This window comes from Adiantum capillus-veneris, chromosome 11 (assembly GCF_014529385.1).
Source record: "Adiantum capillus-veneris isolate H3 chromosome 11, ASM1452938v2, whole genome shotgun sequence".
NCBI lineage: Eukaryota > Viridiplantae > Streptophyta > Polypodiopsida > Polypodiales > Pteridaceae > Adiantum > Adiantum capillus-veneris.
The window spans coordinates 85,980,241-85,992,216 of record NC_140941.1 but is presented as its reverse complement, the minus strand read 5'-3'; positions in this window follow the sequence as shown (position 1 = coordinate 85,992,216).

Sequence of the window (11,976 nt, the reverse complement as noted above, 5' to 3'; positions counted from 1 at the left end):
CTCGACAACGTGTGCTCAAGAACTATTTGTAAAACCCCTTAGCCGTGAATTTTTCACCATTAATAGGGACCCTTTTTCTATTCAATCTGTAAGAAAAAAAATTAAGATCATTTTTTCAACATCCTTTTGTATGTAGAAATGTGAGAAAATGTGGAATAAAATAATCTCTACATTTGAACCCACATGCTAGACAATTTTTTATTGTAGTGAACCCCCCCCCCCCCCCCCCCCCCCCCCCCCCCCCCGAGATATAGATACTCCAGTAGCATGCAAAAAAATAGTGACAAATACTTCCACTTATGATCAATGAAGCCAAACCTTCAGCATTTGACAAAGGCTCATTAGTGTTGGGGTATAAAGCCCAATGTGGTCGCCCAGGTAAGTGGGCGGGCCGCTAGGTATGTACACATATTCTTTTGTTAAAACCTAATAAGAACTCACTATGCTCTACACATTACAGTAGAGCGAGTTCACCATATCCTCGTGCTCTTCTTCTCGCACTCTCTCTCGCGTCGCACTTCCGCTCATACTCCTTCAACTGGTATCAGAGCTTAGATCGAGGCTCAGGGCAGCACTGCAAGAGGCTAGAGTCACCAGCTCAGATTGGAGTGAAATTTGGCAGGCAAAGATACGGCCCCAAATCTTGTGGGAGAGCTCGTAGGGCTTGGTGTTGTCAGAATTTCATTCTGAGGTCATCTCGGCCACTGTTCGGCTTCGACAAAGGTCTGCGCAGACCATTTTCGACTACGTGGTCTCAGCAGGTCCAGATCCCCGACTCTACAAATTTGGGGTTTTCGGCCTACGACTGCAGGTGCTGAGGATATCGACACTCCCAGAGTGTTGATTTGTGGTTGTCTACACATCGAAGGACGGCTCACCGTTCTTGGAGGCGTGTCACATACGACACGGGCGCATCTACACACAGACTATAGGCGACATCCACTAGTTCATCATGTTGATATTGGTTCAGAGGTCAGTTTATAGGGGAAACTCTGCCGAATTTTTCCCAGAAAAGTAAACTACTGTGAAGCGTAGCTATGGCTGGATCACAAGACACCGCTCTTTACAATATCAAGAAGCTGGATGGAACCAATTTCCCATTGTGGAAGAAGCAGATTTGGCACGTGTTGGTACAAAAGAAGCAGATAAAACCTATAAAGCTCAAGGGGATAAAACCAGAAAATATGGACGAAGATGAATGGAGCAAAATGGATGAATTGGCACTTTCTACCATGATGCTGACTTTGACAGAAAGCGTTTACTTCAATGTAGCAGACGAGATGTCGGCTTATCAAGCATGGTTAAAGCTGAGTGATCTTTATGAGAAGCAGAGTGCAGCTTCACAGGTATACTGGCTTAACAAGCTTGTTGACTTGAAGATGAAAGAAGGGACACCTATGTCCAATCATCTAAATGAATTCAACACAATCTATAGTCAGTTGTCAGCTCAAGGTGTCAAGTTTGATGAACCTGTTAGAGCTATGTTCCTGTTGATCACATTGCCGGAAAGTTGGGACACTTTTCGCACAGCTTTGAGTAATTCTGCACCTCCAGATGGTTTGAACATAACAGGTGTAGAAGGAAGTCTGCTTACTGAAGAAACCAATAGAAAGACAATGGACAAAGGCAAAGGAACAGCCTTAGTTGTCAGGGGAAGGACCAAATAAAAGTACAAAGGTGGAAAGAGGAATCGGTCTCATAGCAAGTCCCGCAGTGCTAAAGGCAAGAGTGACATAGAATGCTACCATTGTGGCAATAAGGGTCACATGAAAAGAGACTGCAGAGAATGGAAAGCACAAAAAGGAAAAGAGATAGCTGAAGACCATGGTGAGAAGAACAAGTCCTCAGTGAAGATTCAAGAAATAAATGTGACAAACACTGTTGCAGAGGATGGCAGTCTAGTGTCAGGAGACATCTACTTCTTGAAGAATACAATGGACTCAGCTCTTCTTACAGCATCTGATGGAAATGCACCGAGTGACTGGATTATAGACTCAGGGGCATCACTTCATGTGTCTCCAAACAAGGAGTGGTTTACTTCTTATGTGACCACTAAAGATCATGCTCGGCTAGGCAATGGGCAGACATGTGAGATCTTAGGTGTTGGAGATGTTCAATTGAAGTTTCAGAATGGCTCTTCTTGCACGCTGAAGAATGTGAGACATGTTCCCGCAATTACAAAGAGCTTGATCAGCACAGGTTTACTTGATAATGTTGGCTACGTCACCACTTTTGGACAGAACATGTGGAAGATATCCAAGGGTTCTATGACAGTAGCACATGGAGTAAATTCTGGAGGACTTTACATGATTTATGTATCAAATGTCTCTAAAAATGTAATCAATGTAACCGAGCAGCCGAACGTTTCTTTGTGGCATAGCCGGTTAGGAAATATGTCCAAGAAGGGAATGGAAATCTTGTCTCGTTCTGGTTATTTTCCTGGCTTTTCATTTAATGATTTTGAATTTTGTGAACATTGTCTGTATGGTAAGCAAACACAGCAGCCACATAAGCATAGAAGCAGTAGAAGAGATACACAGTTGGCACTTGCTCATAGTGATTTGTGTGGACCTATGCCTAACCTATCTCTAGGGGGAGCTTCTTACTTTATGAAATTTATAGATGATTACTCGAGGAAAGTATGGGTTTACTTTCTCAAGCACAAGGATGAAGCGTTTAGTGTTTTCAAAACGTTTGTGACACTTGTGGAGAATCAGAGTGGCAAGAAGCTTAAATGCTTACGCACTGACAATGGTGGAGACTATGTTTCAAAGGCCTTTCAGGACTTTTGTGAGTCAAAAGGTATAAAACGTGAACTTACTGCTCCTTACAATCCTCCTCAAAATAGTGTTGCTGAGAGGATGAATAGGACCATACAAGAGAAGGTCAGAAGTATGTTGTCTAATGCACAGCTGCCAAATGGGTTTTGGGCTGAAGCTGTATCAACAGCTATTCATCTTGTAAATAGATCTCCTAGCAAGGTTTTGCAGAAGGATTCAGTGCCAGAGATGGTATGGTCAGGCAAAATGCCCTCATACAAGCATCTCAGAGTCTTTGGTTGTGAGGCATATACTCACGTTCCAAAGGTATTTAGGAACAAACTTGAGCCAAAGAGTAGAACGTGCATCTTTCTAGGCTATGGTAATTCTGATGAGATGTGGTACAGACTTTGGGATCCCGAATCCAGAAAGGTTGTCCGCAGCAATGATGTTCACTTTAATGAATCCAAATATCATTCTAAACCAGAGAGGGTTGAGGAGATTAGAAGAGTTGTCTTCCAAGAAGATGGACCTGCACGTGCAAAACAAAATGTCATGGCTCAAGAGGAGCAAGGACATGATAGAGTGGAACCACAGGTTGTGGCTGAGCCTAAGCCACCTATTGTGCGTAGATCAGGACGTGTCACGCGACCTCCTGATAGGTTTTTTCCATCTATGAACTATGTCATGTTGACTGATTGCAATGAGCCTTCATGTTACAAGGAAGCAGTCCAAATGAAGGACTCCGGGAATTGGCAATTGGCCATGCAGTCAGAGATGACAGCTCTGCATAAAAACCACACATGGAAGCTAGTTAAATTACCACGGGGCAAAAAGGCTCTACCTTGTAAATGGGTTTACAGGTATAAGATCACCTCTCATGATAGTCAACCAAAGTACAAAGCAAGGCTTGTTGGCAAGGGCTTTAAGCAAGAACAAGGCATTGACTTTGATGAAGTCTTCTCTCCGGTGGTCAAGATGACTATATTGAGATGCTTTCTTGCATTGGTTGCCATATTAAATTTGGTGTTGCACCAAATGGATGTCAAGACAGCGTTCTTGCATGGTGATTTAGATGTGGAAATTTACATGCAGCAGCCAGAAGGGTTTGTTGAGAAAGGCAAGGAAGATTGGGTATGCCAGTTGTTAAAGAGTCTTTATGGCTTAAAACAATCACCGAGGGCATGGTACCATAAATTCCACAAGTTTATGCTTTCTCAAGGCTACAAACATAGTGAGTTCGATCACTGTCTATATACAAAGAAGGCTAAGGATGGCAGTTGGCTGATCCTTATTTTGTATGTGGATGACATGTTGATTGCTGGCAAGCACTTGGAAGAAATTTCAGCTTTGAAGTCAAAGATGGCAAAATCGTTTGACATGAAAGACATGGGTGAGGCAAGTCATATACTTGGTATGCGCATTGAGAGAGACAGATCAAAGAAGTTGATTTGGTTATCTCAAACAGAGTATATTGACAAGGTTTTGCAACATTTCAATATGGAGAAGGGAAAGGCACTGAGTGTTCCATTGCCACCATATGTGAAACTTAGCAAACAAGATTGTCCTGTGTCTGAGGAAGAACAGGCTGAAATGGATAAGATTCCATATGCGTCTGCAGTGGGTAGTTTCATGTATGCAATGATTGCTACTCGCCCAGACATTGCATTTGCAGTGGGAGTACTAAGTCGATACATGTCAAACTCAGGCAAGAAACATTGGGAGGCAGTGAAAGGAATATTGAGATACCTGAAAGCTACAAAGAGTATGCGTATATGCTATGGGAGTCAGGAGCTAAGTGTAAAGGGTTTTACAGACTCATATTATGCAGGTGACTTAGACAACCGAAGGTCTACGTTAGGGTATGTCTTTACATTGGCTGGTGGAGCAGTATCATGGCGTTCTAGATTACAAGATTGTGTTACTCAGTCTACTACAGAGGCTGAATATGTTGCAGCATCAGAGGCATGCAAAGAATCAATTTGGCTTAATCGACTAGTAACAGATTTGGGAATCAAAGAAGAGATGCATGTGTTATATTGTGATAGTCAAAGTGCTATACAATTGGCTCGCAATCCAGTTTATCACTCAAAGACAAAGCATGTGGATGTGAAGTATCATTTCATCAGGGAAATGCTCGAGGATAAGCAACTTCAGCTTGTCAAAGTTCACACCACATAAAATCCTGCTGATCTACTTACAAAAGGACTTCCCTCAGAGAGCTTTGCGCATTTTTGCAAGCAGTTAGGTGTAGGGTAGTACATCACTTCTCTACATCTCTTGTATATTAGCTTGTGTAGTAGCTTCTCTCACACTTAAAGTACCACATTGGACTTTAAGTGGGAGGTTGTTGGGGTATAAAGCCCAATGTGGTCGCCCAGGTAAGTGGGCGGGCCGCTAGGTATGTACACATATTCTTTTGTTAAAACCTAATAAGAACTCACTATGCTCTACACATTATAGTAGAGCGAGTTCACCATATCCTCGTGCTCTTCTTCTCGCACTCTCTCTTGATTCGCACTTCCGCTCGTACTCCTTCAATTAGCATTAGAGCCTTGAACTTCTTCGGATCAGCTTGTATCCCATTCTAAGACACCACATGACCTAGAAATTGTGCACGGGGTTGTGTGAGCTTGCACTTCTTAGGGATCAGTTGACCTATTTCCTCATCAAGCCTTTGGAAACACAACTAGTAGCTTTGACAGGTGCTCTGAGCTAAAACTGTAGCATCATGGAGCCACATCTTCAGAGGAATTTGGAGATTCACTTCTTTCTCATTCATTGGATTCCTCCTCTTCTCTTATTGGAGAGAGTCTTATTTCGGAAGGCTCAACAAGAGGCTTCCTAAGCTCTCTCTCTTCTTGGAGAGGTAGGAAAATCCCATAAGCACGAAGTTGTTGGGTAACTTCGGCTTGCAAGTCAAGGTTGCCCATAGCTTGTTGCAACCTAGTAATAAGATAGTTCACAAACATTGGGGCATCATTGATAGCACCTTCATGTGCAAAATCAAAGTTGTCAATATTCATTCTACTCTCTTGATTATTGTCATCCATTCTAATTAAACTTATGTATATGCTACTTTGCGCTTTGGTACCCTCAAAAACCTTAGTTGCTACTCTTCTTAACCTTTGAAAATTAGCTCTCAAAAGCAGCCACACCCGTGGTTTAGAGATTTTTGAGTGCAAAATGGAATGGGAGATGGTCTCTTCAGACAGCTATTCCAATGTTAGAGTTCAAAGCTACTAATTATCTAGGCAGTTCAGTTATAGTGAGGACTTATACAGAGCACTGGACTGAAATAGAGAACTAAAATAAAATGATATACTGAAATGAAAGACACAAGTGGAAGATGGGAAATGGTATTTGTGGATTCAAATTAATAGCTCAGGGATAATCAGTACAATGTACAATAGGCTTAAGCTCAGATGAAGTCTGAGGATTGATTACAGAATTAATTACAGAGGTGAATCTAGATCTAAGAGCTCGTAAGCCAAAAGCCAAAAGTCCAAAAAGCCCGATTACAGTATAGTGGGTCCTATTTATAGCTCTCAAAGTTACTACAGTATAACCGTGCGGTAATTATTTCCAGTGTAGCTGTTCTCGCTTCTTGCTTCCCGCTGATCGGCCTTCTAAGGAGCAGTTCCCGCCTGTTGGGACTGTCCTCGCCTTCTACATCCTTCTCTCCTTTCTTGAATTTTGGTATAACTCCAAATTTTCATTCTGAAAAAAAAAATCCACCACCTGATTTTGATTTGTTGTTGAGAAAACCCATTTGGTTTTTTGAGTTGGCCGATGCTCCACATGATAGTATTATTTTGGTATTGTTAGATTTATGCCATACTTCATGCTTGCTGAGTACTTGACACCCATATACTTGTAATTCCAAGGGTGCCCAGCCAAGGAGATTCCAGTGCCTAACTAGGAAAATCCACCGTCTGATTTTGAGATGGAACTACCCAGTATCCTTCCACTGAACCCGCTTCCTCTTGCCCTTCTTCTTCATCGATGCCTCAGAAGTCCGAGTGCCAGCATTTTCCTTTTTGATAAGTCTATAGGTGGCCTCTTGCTCAATCTGATCCCGCCTTTCTGTGGTGATCTCAAATTTATAAGACATAAGGGCGTTGTAAATTTTGGTGTCGGGATCATAGAGGCTTCATTTACCCTTAGTGAGACGGGTTCTGGCCAGTTCATGACAATCCAAGGCTGTGTGAATCCATCCTTGCGGTAGTTGATTTGGTCTTCAGTCTGGCCTCGAAGAGAATCTCAACCCTTTCTCTTTATTGTGGTCGCAGCCCGGGTTTGGCAGCAATATCTTTTTTAGGAACCTTGAAGGACTCCATAGTTGAAGCAATTGATTTGTGATCTTCGTTAGTCCCCGGAGTTGGTGGACCTTCCACTATCCCATACAGAGGTTGAACCTTTGCATTTCCTTCTATAGGTCGATGACAATGTCCATTTTTAGGGCATCATTGACAAATGATTGCCAGGCTTTCCATTCCATAGAGGCTCGCTCATACTAGTCCTGCAGTTTATTAGTGATGCTGAAATAAGTGAGCCAATCTACTGGTTTTGGATGATGAGGATACAAGGCTAAAAAAAATATCGGCACTTCAGCCTCTTTAGCAGGTAATGCATATAGGAGTACTGGAGAATCAGGCATGAACTCCAAAAAATTGAGAACATCTTGGTTCTTCTGCTGCATCATCTTCCTAGTAATTCGGACAAGCTGAAAAAGCTTTCGGAGAGCAGTTCCCTGTTCTTTTATTGCCATTTGGGTCGGGTTCCTTTACTACTGGAAGACTAATCTTCAATGATGGTCTGCACCCTCAGATCCAGGACACCTCTGGCAATCTTCATCTGAAGCAATACTTCTTTCAATTGAGTTCTGAACTCCTTCATACATTTGTATGTAGGTCTGTGTCCTAGCAGTAGATCCAATTCAAGAGCTATAGAGTAGCAATATGTAGTAGACTGTCTATGCCAAGTGTGGATTGATTGTCATATCATCAGAAGTCGGCGTCCACTCAGGTACCCTTTCAAGTAGAGTAGGGTACAGCTGGGATGCAAAGGTAATTGACACAACTCTTAATCATGAAAGGCAGTTGACTTCCAGTGCTGAATCATTTCCATGGCTCCTACATATAGCCTTTGGAAATGTTCAAAATTAGAGATAAGAGTGTCATCCTCCAAATATTGTCTAGTAATAGGAGCTTACTGATGTCTTAATCTCTTGTTCAGTGTGATGAGCTATAAAGAGTGTTGCTCATCAGCCTTGAAGGATACAGTCACAACCTTGGCTTTTACTTTACTGTCTGGAATGTACTGTGACTGGTGTACTGGAGGATCTCTAGTGTTGCCCTTATTGTGTTGGCCACTTCTTTGCTACTAATCATCAGGCTACTGGTCTAGCTGGTCTTTGTTAGGTTCACTACCCCTTGTGGTGGCAGGTGATCCTCCAGCTCCAAAGCCTGAAGGTGGGAAAGGAATCAAATCATCATCATCAAGTTTGTCCTTCGGCTGGTCATCCCCTTCCTCATCCTGATCTTCTTCCCGCTCAGAATCCTTATCAGTATCATTTTGCTTACTAATATAATCCATGATGGCCTGATTTGCTATTGTTTTGTATTTAGAGACCTTATCTTGCAAATCATTCCGAATAGTCCCCATGAGTGCCTTCAAATTGTCATAATTCAAGGTTACATAGCCTTGTGGATTCATGATATCAACAAGGTTATTATAATTGTATCTTTCTATAAGGGAAGCCTTTAATGCACTGTGGGTTGTCAGCAGCTCTTTGAAGTCCACATGCTTCATCCGTAGCATAGTTTGAAATCTATCAGCATCTCTTAAGGAAGCAACCTTCTCTTCATTCCATGACTAAGAGACTGATCGTTCAGTTTCTGCTGAAGTTCACGAGCCTGATGTTGGTTGCTTTCTAATTCTTCTTTCAGCTTATCCACTTTTGCATTGGAAGCTGATACATCCAACATCTGTCCTAGGGCATGCACAATAGTGTTCCATGATGCTTGGATGACCGTTGAGAACCACCATCGACTATTGTAGCTGCATTAGATTCCATCGGCTCATAGACCATAATTGGAGTTACATATGGCAATGCTGTCTGGTTTTTGAAGAATGAATCGGCCTTTGAGAGGGTTATGTTGTAATTGCTGCAATCGATCCTTCTTGGCTACTCATAAATCTAGTTCACTGCAAAGAGTTTTGGGGACCGTGCTTGCAGGTGCTGGGCGCTTTCCTTTGTCCGTATTAGCTGCCACATGTCTAGTGCTTTCTTTTTGCTGGCTTGTTTCAGTGTTGCCTGCTAGTTGAGGCTGCTCTTTAGGTATTGTTGAAGTCTGGTCTCCATAATATTTTTCAATGGCTAGGGGTTGGATCTGGCTCTCCAGTTGCTTCAGTAGAGCAATACTCTTTTCAAATATTATTTTTGGTTTCTTTGAACTACTGGCCTCAGTCAGTGCAGCCTTCCTTTTTTGTCCACGGCCAGTTGATTGCCTGTATCTTCTTCATCTGAAGATAACTCTACATTGTTATTGACTGGAATGGGATTTGGACTCCAGGCCATCTTTACCTGGGGAAAGGTCTCTAGAGCAGTAGCCCAGTACAAAAATTGGTAGTCTACTATAAAACGTTGTGAGACAAAATATGGCTCAGATTGATTTTTGCGTTAGCATTCAATCTCTTTGCAAGCAACATGGCAAATACCTTTTCTGACACATATGTGGGATTGTTCTTCAAGCTGATAGCCTTAGCAAAAAACCTGTAGGCTAAGGGGACATCCAGTCCTGCTATACTGGAACCCCTTGTGCACCAGCCTTTTGTTTCTTTTTGGCTGCTTTATCCTCCTTCAGAGCCAGACTTATTTTCTCTGCAGATGCTGTGGCTGGCTTCTTCTCATTGGGCATTTTGAAGGTGTAGGCAATGTCTTCATGTTTTGCTGTTATTTTTATTCCATTAATACTAGCACTACCTTCCTTAGCATTAAAAGAATCAAGAACCTATTTCATAATGGTTGTGTCAAAATCCAGCTTCGTAGCCTGTACGACCACGTGCAAATCCCATAACTGTAGTAGCAACTTTGCCTCCTGCTCTGTAAACACATATATGTGTATTTTATTGTGTGGGATAAGTGGTAGAGAGGCCTGAAGAGAAGTGATGACTGCTCCACTTTCAGCCATTGTATCCTGCATCTTCTTTGACAATTTCTTTCTACCCATACACTGCGAGGATGGCAAGTCTGTAGAGGAAGAAGACTTACTTGTATATTCAAATCCACAGTAAGGTGTGTCAGGTAGGGATAGATAGGGACCAACAGGTCTGACAAGGAGTTTTTGATTGCAATGAAGAATTCTTAGAGCTTGGCAATGGTGAGTGTGTAACAGCAGGTAGTCATCGTGTCGAAGACTTGTGAGGAAGAATGCTCACACACCTTACTGTTATACGCGTACACACCATAAAAGCTCCACTACTTACTGTTCCTAGGCGCCGTTGGCAATGTGGCACACATGCATTGGCCATTTTGTTCCATAATCCCTTTAATGATTATCACATTCATTCCCATTGTCCCTTTTCCCCATAGGAATTGGTACAGACTCTAAAACTCTATTGGCTCTGACACTGGCATTGGTTTACATGGAAAAGATTTAAAATGGCTAGGATTGAAAATCCCTGGTCATCAGCACCCATAATACCAGTATCCATAATTCCAGTGTCATCTCCTCTGGAGGTCTCTTTTTCATTAGAATAATATAGCTTGATCTTGGCCCCATTATAAACACCTGGCAATAGTAATCTAGATAAGTCTTTAAACCTTACTATGCCATTGGAAAATACCCAGTCAACTTCATATGGACCAACCCAAGCTATCTTTAAATTTGGTTTCTTAGGGCCCAGTTTGGACAGATAAAGAAAAACTAAGTTGCCCGTCTTGAACTCCCTAACCTTGATTCTTCCATCATGCCAGTGCTTTCTACATTGCTGCGCAATCTCCTGTTCTACCATGACTCATTGTCATAACTCATCCAACTTCGCTAATTCCTCCAGTCTATGTTTGAGATTATGATTAAAATCTAATCCATACTCAATCACCATTCTGAGACTGGGAATCACAAATTCAATAGGCACTACAACTTCAGTACCATACACCATTCTAAAATATGTCATTTCAATGGTGACTTTATAAGCTATTCTGTAGGCCCATAGAGCAGTCTAGAGCTTAGGATCCCATTGGTGTGGCTCCTTCTAAACAACCTGGGTTAGAATATTCTTGATGGTTTTGTTATTGCTCTCTGCTTGACCATTGCACCTGGGATAATACAAAGTTGATTTCATGTGCTTAACTGAGAGCATCTCCATCAAAATTTCCATGGTATCATTAATGAAATGTGTCCCTTGGTCAAACACAATCTCAATGGGGCATCCATAGCGGCAGATAATGTTTTCAAATAGGAAAACAACAGTGGACTTTGCAGTATTATCTGGGAGAGCCTTGGCCTCTACCCATTTTGTGACATACCAGGTAGCCGTCAAGATGTATCGGTTCTTCCTTGGAGTGACCTTCTTGAATGGTCCCATGAAGTCCATACCCCATTTCATGAATACTCCCAGTGTTTGTACTGGAGTACGTGGAGTCATATCAGCTACTGTTAGTTTGCCCATTCTCTGACATATGTCACAAGTTTTGCAAAAACTTTGGACATCCACTATCAGAGTTTTCCACCATAATCCAGCTTGAAAAATCTTCTTATAAGTGATATCAGTGGAGAAGTGTCCTCTAGAATCCCCATCGTGTGCTTCAGAGATAACTTGCATTCACCCTTCCATTGGCACATACCTTCAAAGAACACCATCTATGCCCAATCTATAGAGAAATCCTCCTATTATGGTGAACTTAGGACTCTTAATAATCAGAGATTTCTTCTGATTCTGAGTCGAGATGTCTGGGAATCCTCCTCTTGAAAGGATGATACACATCATACCATTCAGTGTCTGATTCCTCGGGTGTGACGGGCGGTGGGTACGTATTCATCGCGGCATGCTGATCCACGATTACTCGTGATTCCAACTTCATGTTCTCGAGTTTCCATTGTAGCACGTGTGTAGCCCAGACCATAAGGGCCATGCGGACTTGACGTCATCCCCACCTTCCTCCATAGTAGAACTATAGGCAGTCTCCTGATAAGTGCAACATCAGCATAGA